The sequence below is a fragment of the Eschscholzia californica genome, unplaced genomic scaffold, assembly GCF_041429995.1.
Source record: "Eschscholzia californica isolate CP2 unplaced genomic scaffold, dmEscCali1.0.p SCAF_2, whole genome shotgun sequence".
NCBI lineage: Eukaryota > Viridiplantae > Streptophyta > Magnoliopsida > Ranunculales > Papaveraceae > Eschscholzia > Eschscholzia californica.
Window position 1 is genome coordinate 17,047,144 of NW_028238309.1, and position 16,674 is coordinate 17,063,817.

The 16,674-nt window shown below is 34.5% G+C and overlaps 1 long non-coding RNA gene across 1 annotated transcript; it reads right to left on the bottom strand.

Moving 5' to 3' along the window:
* Nucleotides 1-13,688: 13,688 nt before the first annotated feature.
* On the bottom strand, nt 13,689-14,858 carry LOC147556581 (uncharacterized). The gene is made up of 2 exons (XR_015235007.1): nt 14,388-14,858; nt 13,689-14,346 (listed from the first exon to the last, which is right to left on the bottom strand). It is a non-coding gene; the product is annotated as an uncharacterized LOC147556581 (long non-coding RNA).
* Between the last annotated feature and the right edge of the window lie 1,816 nt (nt 14,859-16,674).

Below are 16,674 nucleotides of genomic sequence, written 5' to 3' on the forward strand. Positions count from 1 at the left end.
CATTAGTTTGGTTTTACCATTATCATTATCTTCGTATTATTATTTTCACAAGACTATGTATATTTCATTCAAATCATGAAAATGTCCTTATTATATGATTTGGGACCGGCTGTAAAAATTAAGAACTAGATGGGTGCACCCATGAAAATTTTAAAATGACTAGAAAATAGATGATAAAATCAACACCACTATTAGGATAACCTCTTTTCTTTGTGTTTCAATTTTTCTTTCTACACTTCGGGAAGATACCAACCCCTGCTTTAAAATTCGAAGCAAGGTTGGTAGGCATGAAGCCATCAAAGCGGTGGTTTCGGACCCCAAGTTCTTAAAAGTATGACAAGGGCCCCCATATATAAATAATATTTTGTATTGGATAAATTATAACTTCATATTAATAAGTCAAAGGCTAACTGAGATACAAAACGAAGTTAAAATACATACTAAAAGTTTAGTTTAGACATTAAGATGGACTAGACTATAAACTAAAAGACTTCGGGGCACAGAACTGAATGAACGAGCAAATGGGTGGCTTCATTGGCTTCACAAGGTTTAGCTCAACTGGTAGAGAACTTTTTGTTGAGAGTTTGATAAAGATCGGATTTGATGGACAAAGAAACTCTAACATGAGTGCTTTAGCCATTTATGTTATGTTTCTTCTTCTTCCGGAGATTTTTTTTTTAACTATCATCGTCCTCATCGTCTTTCTCCAGAATTAAATATGATCTACCAACGTTAATTAAGAGGAATCTACCATGATCGTAGAACGCGGGGAAAACATGAAATTTTACATAAGAGATGGTGGTTCCAATTCACTAAGTCAACACATTTTTTGTCCTTTTTTATTTGACTTTCTCATTAAGATTGGACAATAGTAAAAGTCTCGAGAACTTGTGTAATTTACTATAGTCTTATTATTTATCTCACAAAACTTTTGTTACCATCAATAGATATCATAACAAGTTTTTTTTGTTCAACTGATTAATTTTTGTTTGTATATCAGTTGAAATCCACGCGAAATATGTTTATATTTGTATTTTGCAATTATGTGATGTTTTAATTGATGGTAACATTGCAAATCTTTGATGTGCATTATTACATTGTACATATAGCACAAGAATAAAACAAATGTCAAAAGGGGCTACTACATGACACTCATAAATTATATAACTAAGTAGACTAAAAACATGCTAGCGTGTATCTAATATCACTAAGTTGTTATAACAGTCGAATTTCATTCACAAAATGTTGTTTATCGCGACTCCTACTTCTTTTTTAAATTAGAAACGAAATGGTTGCCAAACATATATTTATATTGGTCTTTGGTGAAGGGACCTGTATCTAATGTATTGGGACACAATTAGTATAGGGACATTACTCCTTTTAGTAAGTAGACATTTTCCTCAAAAAACCAAATAAATCATCATATATTCACTTTAAAATGACAATATAAAAAATACTTTAATATTTACAAAAAAGTTTGAAACCGACAACGTTGTCGTTAGACTTTGGCATTGATACATCAATTATGTGATAAGCTCGATACCCGCCCACTCAAACTCTAACATGACCAGGCCTATAGCCCAACTAGATAATGACCTAAAACCCAACTACACTACATTATTTATACCCTAATAATTCCAATTCAAATAACCAAAGATTCCACCTTCTCTGTGATTCGAACCTAGGACCTCCACGGGTTTATAGAGTTTATGTCAACACCTTGGAACCACTTGAGTTACCAACTGTTGACATAAAATTTAATACTCAAGATCTCTTTTTCTATCTAAAAACATGGAACAAATGATGAAATAAAATTTGACAGAAAAATTTCGGACAAAGTAATTGAAAAATGTCTAAAATTTCGACCAATATGGTCGAAATATGCACAAAATTTTAGCCACTATGGTCGAAATATGAAATATCGGTTGAAATTTTGGGCATATTTCAACCACTATGGTCGAAATATGTTCAATATTTCGACCACAGTGGCCGAAATTCTTGCGACAAAAAAAAAATAAAGTAACTAAGGTGGCCGAAATATTTATCTTTTGAGAGAAATCTTCACCAACAGTTTTCACTAATAGGAAATAATAAATGTATTACAATGGAAATAAAGAGATGAGAACAACTTAAAATTAAATAAGAATGTGGTGTTTATAGGCGATGCTTGTTTTGTAAAATAAGTTAAAAATAGGATTTTGTGCCAGGAGCTGTGGATCTAAGGATTGACATGAAAATAAAAGAAAACGTCGTTACCTGTATTGTTTTAATCCTAATTTTTATCCCAGTAAAAATTAATTTATTCGACTTAAATCTCTAAAAACAATGTCTAGTTTTAATTGGTAATGAGACTTCAAATCTAAAATATGATTTTGGGACCATGTCCCTATACCATTTAGCCGAGTCCTTATACTAAACACTTTTATATTTGATATACAACTCAAAATTAAATGACAAAATATCGGAAGTTTTTATAACCTATAAAACATTTCAAAGTTGGGTGGAATTTTTAAATTTCACGAAAATTGCCCGTTTGTATTTTTAGGTACTTTTGAACAATTTAACATTACAAATGTGTTGTACTCTTTGAATCTTGTCCGGTCACATATTCCTATAGAAACTCAGTCGGGATAATGGCCAGGTATAAGGTGTTGTTGTCCTTTTTAGAGAATGTGATACTGCTCGTGCTTTAGTTACGTGATGTAAAGATCTACCATTATTAAAATAAGGCTCAAACATCACAAGGAAGTGAGGTTAAAACTCGTGAAATTGATTTTCATTTTCTAAAATTAAAACATAGGACCCAAATATATAGAAAGTTGCTTTATAGTCATGAATTCTGAAGTTTTTTTTTTTTTTTTTTTGTTGAAATAGAATTCTCAAGTTGCTTTCATTTCATCACTTTCACGTTCATTTATGTCTTCCCTTTATTCACGAGATGCATGGATGGATGCTTATTAACTGTTCCCTGGATCCTATATATCTAAACTTTTTTTGGTGCTTCTAAAGGCGCCCTGACATTGTGGCTGTTGTTGCCCTCCTAGAGTCCGTGACTCAAATTTGTTTAACCACCCTCTCTATAGACGCACTGGGTTCGATAGCAGTATTGGTGGGTTTTCTTTGTTGAGATACGTGTGTCGGGCGCCTTTACACACGTATCTTCAAAATGGAGAAAATAAATATTCTAGATCTTCACATATCTTCAAATATCTTGGAATAGTCTTGATCGTCGAATTTCTTCATCTTGATCCGTCTCTTATATCACGTGTTTACACACGTATCTCAATATTCTTAACTTCCATTTTCTCTTCTTCTTTTCTATCTTTCAAGTTCTACCTTCTCTGTATCTACTTCCTATCTTTTTTGCTCTAACTTCTCTAACTATGTTTATGGCTCAATAGTCGGATAAAAGATAACTTTTAAATTTACGTTCTAGGATTTTTCAAATTGGGATCAGATAGACAACCGTAAGACTTCACAATTTTTTAAATAAGAGTGCACATCCAATAATGGTTCCAGAGAACAGTTAATACTTCACACACTAGATCAAAAGGAAAGATCAACTAAGTTGTTATACTTGGTTATCTTTCTGCTATATAAATGTTTCAACTTTGTTTCAACGAAAAAAAAAAGAATGTTTCAACTTCAACTTATAATGCACCGAAAAAGAGAACTATTCTAAACCGAGGTGCCTTGTGGTGGGGGGTCTTTGTGCTGGGTGGATCCAGACAAATTTCTTAGTGGGGGCACACTTTATAGTTGAATTAAAGAGCAAAAGACTTCAGTTAGGATGACAAGGTTAGGAGATGTTATGATCCTCATTTAAGTTATATTGGAAGACGGAATGAGTTAAATAAGTAACCATAAAACTTAATAGGATATAAGTAACTTTTTAATTAGGGCAACATGAAAGGGTGACGGCTAAAACAAATCAACTGATATAGCTCCCTTGGTTAGACATCCCTCTAAAAGACTAGGAAAGTCATGAGTTGGATAGTTGGGAGTGATACTTTATCCTCTTGAATTATCCACATACAATTTATGGTGTAAATAAAAGTCTGGATGGTGGGTGCCGCTCTTTGGTGTAGTGGTAGGACATCCCTCTTAAGCCTATGAGAATTTTGAGATCGAGTCTCGCTAGAAGCAGTTTATCACCAAGATTTATCTCATGTAATTTAGACACTAAATAAAGTAAATGTTGTCGTGCTTTAGGCCTCTTTAATTATTGGTTTAACTTAGGCGGTTATCGTGCTTATCACATCTTAATGATGTATCAATGCCTTGTAACGACTAACGTAGATCGTAGTCGATTTCTCAAAAAAAAAAAATCTAGATGGTCTTTGGGGCCTTTTTTGTTAATAGTGAGATGGCCCATAAATGTCTCTCTATAGCCTCTAAAGGCCCCAGTGTCCAAGTTAAGAGCATCTCCAATGAGACACTCAAACTCTAAAAGTTAGAGTGTCCGTGATTTATAGAGATTTTGTAAAAAAAACTTCTCCAAATGGGACACTCAGCTAGACACTCTATAGTGATATCGAGCATTTAGTTATAGAGACACTCTAAAATGTCTCTAAGTGTCAATTTAAAATTTTAACCAATAGAAACCCATACTTTTTAACTATTTATGTATTGAATTGAAGAGTGACATGTACATTAAGTAGAGGTATTTTGGAGATCTGTATTGGAGACAAAAAATATTTAGAGTGTCTCTATATTGATACTTTGGAAAGAGAATCTTCATTGACACTTGACAAGTGGACTTTTAGGGTATTTGTTAAAGTGTTCCATTGGAGATGCTCTAAGACTGTGGTTACTTTTATTGACATGAGACTTCAAGAAACTTTACATTCATTAAATGGCATGATACATTCTACAATTACTATCATTTTGGACAGTAAAGACCCTTATTGTCGTCCTATCGGGCGTAAAGTCCATTTACTTTTACTTTTATTTTAATTTTTTTGTTAAAATGAGAATATTACTAATAATTAAGAGTGCGATTAAACTACAAATTAGAAATAAAATTTGAAAGGGTTATTTCCCTAATGGCCCCAACTTTGTGACCAGCTTCCCGCCTGGCCCCCTACTTTACGAGAAATACCCATATGGCCCCCTATTACCGTTAACTTTAACTTTCCGTCACTCTCTCTCCTCCATCTCTTTTTCTCTCTCTGCCATGTCACGTCACCTCATCTGTTAGGCCACCTCATCACCTTCTCCGGCAGAGGTCGCCGGCCGGCAAAATTTCCAGCCGGCGACCTTCAAACTAAAAAAAAATAATTTATTTTTATCTCTCTCCTCTCTCTCTCTAAGAACTCCGGCGAAGGAACCCTTCGCCGGAATTCGTCTGTTCTCACGAACAGACCAAATCTATTCGTGAGAACAGTCACGAACAGATCCGTCTGTTCTCACGAACAGATCTGGTATGTTCGTGAGAACAGATCACGAACAGACGAACTCCGGCGAAGGGTTCCTTCGCCGGAGTTCTTAGAGAGAGAGAGAGGAAAGAGATAAAAAAAAATTTATTTTTTAGTTTGAAGGTCGCCGGCCGAAAATTTGGACGAGGTGGCCTAACAGATGAGGTGGCGTGACATGGCAGCGAGAGAAAAAGAGATGGAGGAGAGAGAGTGACGGAAAGTTAAAGTTAACGGTAATAGGGGGCCATATGGGTATTTCTCGTAAAGTAGGGGGCTAGGCGGGAAGCTGGTCACAAAGTTGGGGGCCATTAGAGAAATAACCCAATTTGAAATGTACTTCCAGAATCAATTGTCGTATTTCTTCCTGCCCATTTTGCTTTCTTGTTTGCTGGGTGATTTTGAGCTCTACTGATGTAAGAGAACTTGATTCTACTAAACTGAGGAATGAAGTTTTTGACTTGTTGAATGTGTTTTGTTGATTGCCACTGTATCAATTTTCTAGGATCTTGCAAGTGTTGGATCGGACTCTAGATATCACTTCTATAACAATATTTTTTTTTGTTGAACTAACTTTCTATAACAATATGGTTAAAGTTATTTGTCGCCGCCCACCGGGCACCGCATAAAATAACTTTCGCTTCAGTTTTTTTCACTAGTTCTAGCTCTGAGTGTTGCCGCTTTAGCTTCGATGAATTGAGCCTGGTGATCATGGATGATAAAGCTAAGACCCATACAACTCTTAAGGTCAGTAAATGATGCATCTGTATTAATTTGCAATATGAATAATTCGGTGGGGACCATTTGGTTGTCTGTAACGATTTGGTTATGAGAGTTTCGGATTAGATACACAACTAACTGAACCAACTAAGCTAGTAGTTACTTGTTATGATGTATAAGTAGTGTGAGGATAGTCACACATGAGAGAAGGGGTATCTAGCAACCAAAAATATAATGTCTAAGTCTTCTCCACTAATTGCAAATTAATTTTTTTTTGGAAGTCGACTACGATGTACGTATGTCGTTACATTTGGCACTTGATACATCATAGATGTGATAAGTTCGATAACCGCCCACTCAAACACTAACAAGACCGGGCCTAATTGCAAATTAATTTTGAATTTGGATGATAACAAACTTAACATGGTACCAGAGCTAGGCCCACATGTTATAGGCTTAAAATCCATGTGTGCTCCACGTCACCCTAAAAGAAAAAAAAATGGAAAAATCAATATCTAACAACTAAACATATAATATCTGAGTCATCTCAACTCGTTGTCAATTAATTTTGAGTTTATGACTACAAACTTAACATCATATAATGATTCTTATCTTTCGTGGTAATTTAAAAAAGAGTTCTTTACTTTTTGCCCTTATTTTGTGACCAACTTTCTTTTAGGTCCCTTATTTTTCGTAAATTCAAAATTTGACCTCCTATATTTTAACTTCGTCAGTTAACCAAAATGGTTAACATTTTTGTTACCAAAATTACACTTCTTATAAAATAATGAGTTAATTCCTATATGGCCCCCTACTCTGTGACCAGATTCCTTTATGGCCCCCAAATTTCTGTAAATTCAAATATGGCCCCCTATTTTCATGGAAATGTCATAACTACCCTTCCCGTTAATATATTTTCAAAATAAAATTAAAAACAAAAACCTAAATTCCACCTCACTTCCCTCTCCACCACTTATCTCTCTCCAACTCACCTCTCTCTCTCTCTCCAAGTCAGCACTCTCATGAAGGTCGCCGGCCGGAAAATTTAGGTTTTTTTTTAATTTTATTTTGAAAATATATTAATGGGAACGGTAGTTATGACATTTCCATGAAAATAGGGGGTCATATTTGAATTTACAGAAATTTGGGGGTCATAAAGGAAGCTGGTCACAAAGTAGGGGGCCATATAGGAATTAACTCTAAAATAATCTTATGAATTCAAAATTGGCCCCTTTTAAATATAGACTCATTCCCAAATAATTTCAACTTTGTGAGAATTAACTTGGGAGCCAAAATGAAAATATATCTCAAAATTTTTAAAAGCACCACCTCATCTCTCTCTCTCTCCTCTATTTCATCACTTCTACTTCATTTCTCTCGCAACCTCATCATCTTCTCTGATGAAGGTCGCCGACCGAAAAAATTTCCGACGACCTTCAAACAATAAAAAGAAATAAAATTCTTCTAATCCCTTCTTCCTCCTTCTTCTACATCTTCCTTTTTCTTCTTCTCTTCTTCTTCTTTCTCTTTTCTCTTTCTCCATTTCTCTATTCTTTGTCGAAATAGCTCTGGTGAAGGGGCTCGCCTTCGCCGGAACAACCAGACCGGGATCTGGTAGTTTGCCAGATCTCAGTCTAGTTGTTCCAGGGAAGGGAGAGAGAGAAAAAAAAAAAAGATTAAAAAAACATAAAAAAAAATTAGTTGGAAGGTCGCTGGAAATTTTGGTCGAGCGACGACCTTCGCCAGAGAAGATGATGAGGTGGTGAGAGCGATGAGGTAGCAAGAGAGATGTGGAGGTGATGAAATGGAAGAGAGGGATGAGGTGGTGCTTTTAAAAATTTTGAGATATATTTTTATTTTGACCCCATGTTAATTCTAACAAAGATGAATTTATTTGAGAATAAACTCAAAATTAAACGGGGTAAATTTTGAATTTACGAAATAAAAAATTAAAAAAGAAGTTAGTCACAAAGTGGGGAGCTAAAAACAAAATAACTCCTAAAAAAAACTTGGAAGACAGAGGGTTTATATTGATCTCACATAGGTTACTCTTTTTTCAACAAAAAAAAACATAGGTTACTCTTTTTTTCGTAGTAGGTTACTCACATGTTAGGCTTAAGAATTGAGTTAATTGGATGGCATATATATGTGGCATTGTTGGCTAACAATTTAAACTTTGTTTTCTTTAAAGGGGAGGGGTTCCCACCTTTAGCTTTGCGGGGCAGGCACCGGCCCATGGCCCAAGGTGAGGTCCGCTCCTGTGTGTGGGTGCTCGGTCCGCATACCCCACCAGCTCTAGGTGAAGAATACAATGTGATGGATGATAATAATAACAGAGAAATTAATAACTAAAAACCAATTTTTGATAATTAATATTTTTTTTCAACCCCGTTCCAAGATTCGTTGTTTACAAAAAAAACATGATAACTAGAATCGATAAACAAATGATTGATTATTTGATCACAAGGACTAAACAAAACCTTGGAAAGTTGCAAAAGCGAATCAAGATTAAATAACATGCTCTTTTTTTTGTCGAAAAAATAACATGCTCTTGATACCTTGATAAATTTTGATATTCGGATAGACAAACGGAAGATAGTGACATTATAATAGGTTCAGTAAGAGATTCATGACCTACATCCACATTGGAAAGCCATAAGCCTACATTTTAACAAGGCTGCTTCAAAGAAACAAAAGTATTTTTTTCGGGTTACAGAAATACTTCAATCGTAAATATGATTTTTTTTTTCCACCCTAAACTCTCACTAACACTTTTTCTCTTCATGCACACAATGGTCACCGACAGACTGCAATTGTCCGCGACCCTAGAAAAAAAATCAGACCACCACCACTACTTATTCTTCTGTCTCTTCGCCCACCACCGGACCACTTCCGACCACAACCAACATTTCGCTCATCTCTCTCTCTCCCCCTTACAATTTCAAATAAATTTATTCTTCCTGATACAATGCTACTGTATTCAGTAGCACCTTACTGGTAGGGGCTACAATACCGTCGGTGGAAACTAGAAACTTATTGGTGCCTCAGTGGTAATGCGTAACTACCACTACAACTCTATTGGTGCGTACATATAACCGTTACTATTAAGCTTTTTCTTTATTCAATCTGGTCGAGAAAGAAGGGAGAGCACTCAACCAACGTTTATTTAATCTTTAGAGGATTTTCTCATTGCCATCGATATATGATCACAACAAGTCAACAACCGGACTGGTAAGTTTAAATGCAACTTAAGTTTTCTTTTTTCAGTTTGGGAGAATGAAGCGGTGTTGGCCGTTCAGTAAGTTAGGCCTCATTTGGACAAGCGAAAATTTTCGTTAGCAGCTTTTTTAAATAGCACTTAATCTTAAATGCTTAAAAAACCTAAATGCGGTTGTTTGGCAACCAACTGAAAAAACGCTTTTCGACTAATAAAAATTACTTGCGCGAGTTTGGTAAAAATAAGCTATAACTGCCTTTATGTATATACATGTTTAACATTCCTTAAAGATAACTTTATCTAATTATCAAATGTAACACATTATTATATAATCTAATCGATAAAAATACCTAAATATTCAAATGAAACATTAAAATAAAGTATATATAGAATAGAATTTAGAAACTTAATTAGTCGATGCCCAGTTTCCGATAGCAATATCATTTGCAATTGAATCGCGAACGAAATCCATTTGAACTTGATGTTGTTGATTAAATGATTCATGATTGTGATTCTTCGTGTTCTTCTTCATGTTGTTCAACACGTTATTATCACCATATTCAACTGTTTCACTGTTATATTCTTGTAGTAACCAATCTGTAGCCATCTCTTGGCGTATGAAGTTGTGTATCGCCATGCAAGCCACAATTATTAATACTTGTGTTGTGTACTGATATGACTACATTGATTTAAGAATTAGAAATCGCGCCTTTAATACCCCGAAACATCTCTCTATCACACTGCGCAATGATGAGTGACGATGATTAAATAATTCTTTTCGGTCTAGCTTGACCGCTGCGTCGAAAATCAGGAAAGAAAGTGATGTGGGAGTAACATGTGTATAGATAGTAAAAATTGGTTCTGGTGGTGCATGTGACAAGATACCACTAAGTTCCGTAAATACTAAGTTCCCCGGTGGTAAAAAAATTAGTTTTATAAACATATAAATTATTAAAATTATTTTGTTCTTACACGATACTATTACTACTCACAGGTAATCAATTAAAATTGAAAAAACGTAACTTCAATTGAAAAAGAAAATTGAACTCTTGATATGATGTATTATTTTATGTCCAGCTCAATATTCAACTCATATCTTTGTCAATTTCTGACCCTGACTTAGTTGAGATATTATTTTTTTGTCATTTTGGTATACAACCTTGTGTCACCATAAAAGAAATTTGGCTCGAACCCAGTGGAACCAAACTCAACTTCTTGGGCATAAGAGAAATAATGGAAGGGTAGTATTGTATCCAAAAAAAACACAACTGACAATGTGGGTTCTACTGCCCATTTACAAGATAATCAACATAGGCAGCAAAATCACGTTTTATTGGGACCCATAAATAAAATGAAGTATTATTCAGACCTCTCAATTTTTGTGCAAATGAATGATAAAATGCCAAAAATGGACACACTTATTTCGTTTTCTTTTTGCACTACAACAATTTAAAAGTTAAAACTGTTACGGAGTCAAAGTCTCAAAATAACGTTTTCTAGTGTGATAGTTTGGTGTTAAATATTCACTAATCATAAGATTATAACTCATATGGAAATTTTGATATTGACCCCCACTTATATATCGATATTAAGACTACACCTCCGTTTTTAAAAAATTTTGATTTACACCCCCACCTGAACGGAAAACGTTAATTTCTGTTAAATGTCAGTTGTGCGAATCACACATGTGAATCAAGACAAAAATGCCCTTATATATGACTTTGACATTGCCCCACTTTTATATCGATATTAGGACTACCATCCCGTTTTTAAAAACTTTTGATTTATACTCCACGTGGACTGAAAACATTAGTTTCTAGTTTAATTTCAGTTGTGCGAATCATACATGTGAATCAAGACAAAAATACGCTCATTTACATTTTAATTTCTTTCTCAATACCTTCTTCTTCTCTAATCTATTAATCAACTTCATCAATCACAGACAACCATTCTCTTTCATCGACTCCCACCACCCTACACAACCACCAGCACAATCTTTATCTTCATAAGCCACCATCACAAGCATCATCAATCTTAGGGGCTTAAGTTAGTGATCAAAGTTGTATGCCTTCTTTGGTTTAATAGAGATAATTGAGTCAGAGGTCAGCTTATAAAAGAAATCAAATTTGAGAATTGATTAAGAAGACGATGATAATGGTGGTGGTGGCAATAGCCGAAGATCCCCATGATTCCAAGACAAGCTTATTCTGGTCCATGTTTTTGAAAAGAGATGACTCCATTTTGGGATGTATAAGTTGTTGATACTTCGGTATGTCTTTTTGAAATGAGACGGCTCCATTTTAGAATGTATAAGTTTTTTATTCCTCTTTTCACAAAATTTCGTAAAATCACTGTCTAGGTACTGCTGATAATGATGGACTTGGAGATGATGAAGATTATAAGATTCATTATCAAGAAAATTAGTTTCAGCAGTTTGTAAAGATTAAGATTGTGATGATGGTTGCGTAGGTCGGAAAAGATGAAGACGATGATGGTGGTGGCAGTCAATGAAGGGAATAATTGTCTGTGGTTGATGAAGTTGATTAATGGAAGAAAAAAAGAAGGTATTGAGATAGAAATCAAAATGTAAATAAGGGCATTTTTGTTCTGCTTCACATGTGTGATTTCCATGGCTGACATTTACCTAGAAGTTAACGCTTTCCGTCTACGTGGGGTACAAATAAAAATTTTAAAAAATCGGAGCTTTAGTCCTAATATCGATATAAAAGTGGGGGGGGGGGGGGGGGGGAGGGGGAGGGGGCAATGTCAAAATCATACATAAGGACATTTTTATCCTGATTCACATGTGTGATTCGTACAAGTGACATTTAACTAGAAGTTAACTTTTTCCGTCCACGTGGGGTGTAAATAAAAAATTATAAAAAATGGAGGTGTAGTCCTAATATCGATATAAAAGTGGGGGTCAATGTCAAAATAAATTGTTCTGACATTAATTTTCTGTGCCTTGTTTTCCGTCAAATACCTGATAAACAATTCACATGCAAAACACGCGTGTCACTGTAACAAAAATACCTTTCGTCTAATCCTACCGTGAGCATGTCCTTTGATCCTAGACTGAGCATGTCATTTCCATAATCAATGGTGCTTAATGAATCTAGGAGCTTTGGAAATTTGTAGCCTAATAACCTTTGGATCTTGAACAGTGAGAAATGTATCTCTCTATAAAAAGCAAAGGTTTCTTGTAAATTTTTTAAGTGTGTGGAAATTTCAACTAAGTCAGTAAGTTCTTTCTGGTCAAAACATGAGAGAGGTTAAATGTGGTTCAATTAGTCGGGTATAATTTGTTTTTGTCGATTTTTGGTTGGAGATGTTCTTCTAGATACTATATTTGGGGATGTTATACATAATGACATAAGTTACTTTTGCTTACAGGTGGTCCCTTGCAAAATTTGTGAGATGAATTCTCGTGAGGCGTTAAATTGTCATTTTCTTTACTCATTATGTACAAAAGTAAATTATGATAGTATTTGAAAAGTGATGGCATCGGGATCTTCAAGAAACATGGGAAGGAAATATGTGATATCTCAACACCTTAAATGTGAAAGTTTTCCATGATTGAATTTAACCATGAACAAATTTGAAAATCACCTTGTAAAACAACATCGTATAGTGGGGGGCATTCATTGGTTGTGGTCGGGCGGATTATAGGAAGAAAGACTGCTCCGCGTTTAGGAAATCCCAGAGAAGAAAAGTAGTTCATGCCAAACTCGTGATCACCACTACTCTCTAAGAGTTTTGAAACAAGGAGCAATAACTAAAAAGATCAAAATAATATTGAAAATGAGTAAAAAAGTACAAAACATTTGAAAATTATTATACAGGTCAAAAAGTATACAAAGACTAAAATACCCATTTTTGTCATTTTGTGTAACTAAATTCTTTTATTTTTCTATAAACTTTAAATCAGTATAACTTTTGTTTGAGATGTCGGATTTCTATAAAAATTATATATTTAGAAATGATTTTTCATTAGCTTCCTAACAAGATCCACTTTCAATATTATTTTTTTTCAAAAAACAAAAAATCCAGAAAAAACAACGTTTTTTCCCTTACGTTTTTCTGCAAACATGTGTTTGCAACAATCTGTTTTGCAAACAAGTTCTTCAAACATGTGTTTGCAACAATCTGTTCTGCAAACATGTGTTTGCATAATGATAAAATTGCAAACACAGTTTGCAATAACAGCAAAATGTAGATTGCAAACTGGGTTTGTAAAATATAGATTGCAAACATGATTTGCAAGCTTTGCAGAATATAGTCTTGAGTTGCATATCTTGCAAACTCGATTTGCAAATCGAGAATATAAATTAAGAGTATGTGTCTGTGAAATCTTGAGTTTGGAACCGATTTCATCATTTGTCGTATAAAATAATTTATCAAAAACAAAACCACATAACACTTGCATACTTTCCCAATGTATAAATACAAGACCAAAGATGAAGATAAAAAATCATCATAATCTAAAGGTTTTTGCTTTCAATGCCTAAACGTATAGAACCTCCATATCCTTTACACATAATCTAGTCATGGTAGCAAACAAGATTAGCTTAGTCTTGCTAATTTCAATCATAATAGCTCTTGTGGTTGTAACACTAATGAGTCATTTTGCCAATGTTAGCACTCTCGCTTCTTGGAGCGGACCACAAAACAATTTACAATCATTATGGATGTTTTAACATTAACTACCATGGAAAAATATATTTATCGAGTGTTAAGCTGGTTGATTCAATTCAATTATTTAACCAGATCGTCCATTTGTACAAAGTAAGCAGTCCAAGAAAGAGGATCTTTATGAGACAATTCATCAAACAGTTTCTGGGCATGTTCATAAAAGGGATCTCTTAAATTCCATCCATCACACATCCCATGCCTTCAAAGATTATATTAGCTAGGTCTCTTCATCTTATTGATAACAGTAGGTATGGACTGGATTTCCACCAACCCCTTGTTTGGATCATAGATATCTAACACACACTGTCTTGGTCCATATAATGGATCATAGATATCTAACACACACTGTCTTGGTCCATATAATGGTCACCCTTAATGCCACCGTTAATGCCATTTTCACGTAATAACTTTAGATCAGGGACTTGATCCCAACGTAATCACCCTTTCTTTTCTATCCTCTTTGTTGCAGAAAATATCATATATTTCCCATTGTCAACTACAAGTTTACCACCTAATCTTTCAATTGCCATATTTTGTAGTTCTGTTCATCCAGGCTCGAGCTGGAAAGCTAGATCTCTAGCTAAGTTTGCTTCATCGGTAGACCTGAATCAGTTTGCGCATAAGACCAAAATATCGAGAGATCTGAACAAGTTTGCTTCATCATCACTGTTGATGCATCAGTTTGCACGAAGAAGATGATGGTGAAGAACTGTCGAAGATGATGATAGCTATCACAAACTCACAAGAAGAAGGAAGGAAGGAGAAGAAAAAGCATCGAGAAGAACAAGAAAAAACCCTAAAAAGAGTTCTGACTCTTTTTTGAGAAAATATGACTTTTAATATATAAGGGTATTTTAGGTATTAAAAAATGACCTGATTTATAATTATCCATATTATTTTAAACTTATACTACCATTACACATAATATTTTGACAACTTTTTATTAATAGAAAATGACCTGATTTATAATTATCCATAATATTTATAATTATACATTGTTTTATGCATAATTTGTTGACCTAAACAACTGTTTTCCCTTGAAACAAATTGAACAAGGATTGTCTCATGTGAAGTACTAAAACAATGTAGCCACCTAGAATAAGCAGTTAAAATTTTATAATCAAAGTGCCGCCCAAGATTATCTTTTTTAAATCTCAAACCCAAATTTCAGTTTGGGTCTTTATATTATGGCCGCGGTTTTGGGGCATAAAGAAAAGTCTCCGGAGAATAAAGACTTCGGTCAACAAAATTTGACTGAAGGAGCTTCTTTATTTTAGGTCCAAAAAATGATTTTTTTTGTTCCCTGACCCTTAATCTTCTTCTCTTCATGTATTTCTCTCTCTTCCTCTCTTCCGCTAACTCCTGCTGCTCTCACTCATATACCTCCTCCAATATCAACACGAAAATGTTTTTTCTTCAGAAATCGATGAAACAAAAGAATATGACCAAAACCCTAATTTTGAAAAAAGTGAATAACAAAATCTTTTTATGAATTAATGATACCCGAAACTAAATTAATGGTGCTTCCAAGGTGTGGCGAATCGATGAAGCCGTCCAGATATCTTATAGCTTCTCAGATCGATCAATTAAGCATCAATTGAAAAACCTTGAAACCCTATAGTACAATGTCTTCTCAAATCTGAAACCTTCGGATTTAGGGAAGCGAGATGGATATCGGCCATGGTGGGAAGCAAGATAAGAAGGGTTTTACTGGAAAGCTTTAAACCAATAGTGTTGATTTCAAACTATAATTGTTAAAGGGAAGCCATTGTTGAAGAGGACTAGCTTGTGATCTATTAAAAGCTTCCATCATACAAAGTGATCCATCAGATTTAAGTGGCTTTGCAGATAAGTGAGAAAATTTCATGGTTTGATCCCCCAAGAATTCCACCAGAGATTGAAGAGTTAGTAGGTTGAAAAAATATAAAGAACTTCCATGTTAGGATATCAGTTAAAAACCCAAGAAGTTGTTCTTGCTCTTATTGCTTAAGAACTTCATCCTTCTTTTCTCTCAAATCCATGGAGGATCTCTTGTGGGCAGCAGGAGAGAGAAAGAATGAGACATATGAAGATCAGGTGCCTAAAGCAATCAAGTCAATTTTTGTGACTAAAAGATAAATATGTTCCTAAAACTTTATTCCCCAGAGATTTTTTGTTATGCCCCAAAGCCGCGGCCTATATTATACAGTAGCGTTTGATTCTAAAATGTCAATAGTTGAGATTTCTTAAGATCTCAATTATCTACTCAATAAATTTAAAATTTTTGAAGTGTTGTATTGGTTGTCTTTTGAGTAGAATTTGAATTGAAGTTTTCAACTAATAAAACATTAAGTGAATAGTAGTTTTGCATTAGAGCCTTCAGCCTTCTCATTTAAGGGGGAAACGTGAGGTTGTATTGGAAATGAAAAATGCTCCCACCGACACCCAAAAGTCAAATTATACATGGGACAAAATAGATGGTGTGTCAATGCAAAGAAAATAGATGGTGTGTGACATCTGATAGAGATAGAAAGGTCCATTAGCCGTTACTTCATTGCCACATGTTTTAACAAACACATAAGGTAATTCATAATTGTATGGACCAATGTGGGAGCTTGTTTGTAATCGACTTATAAACATATAAAGATATGG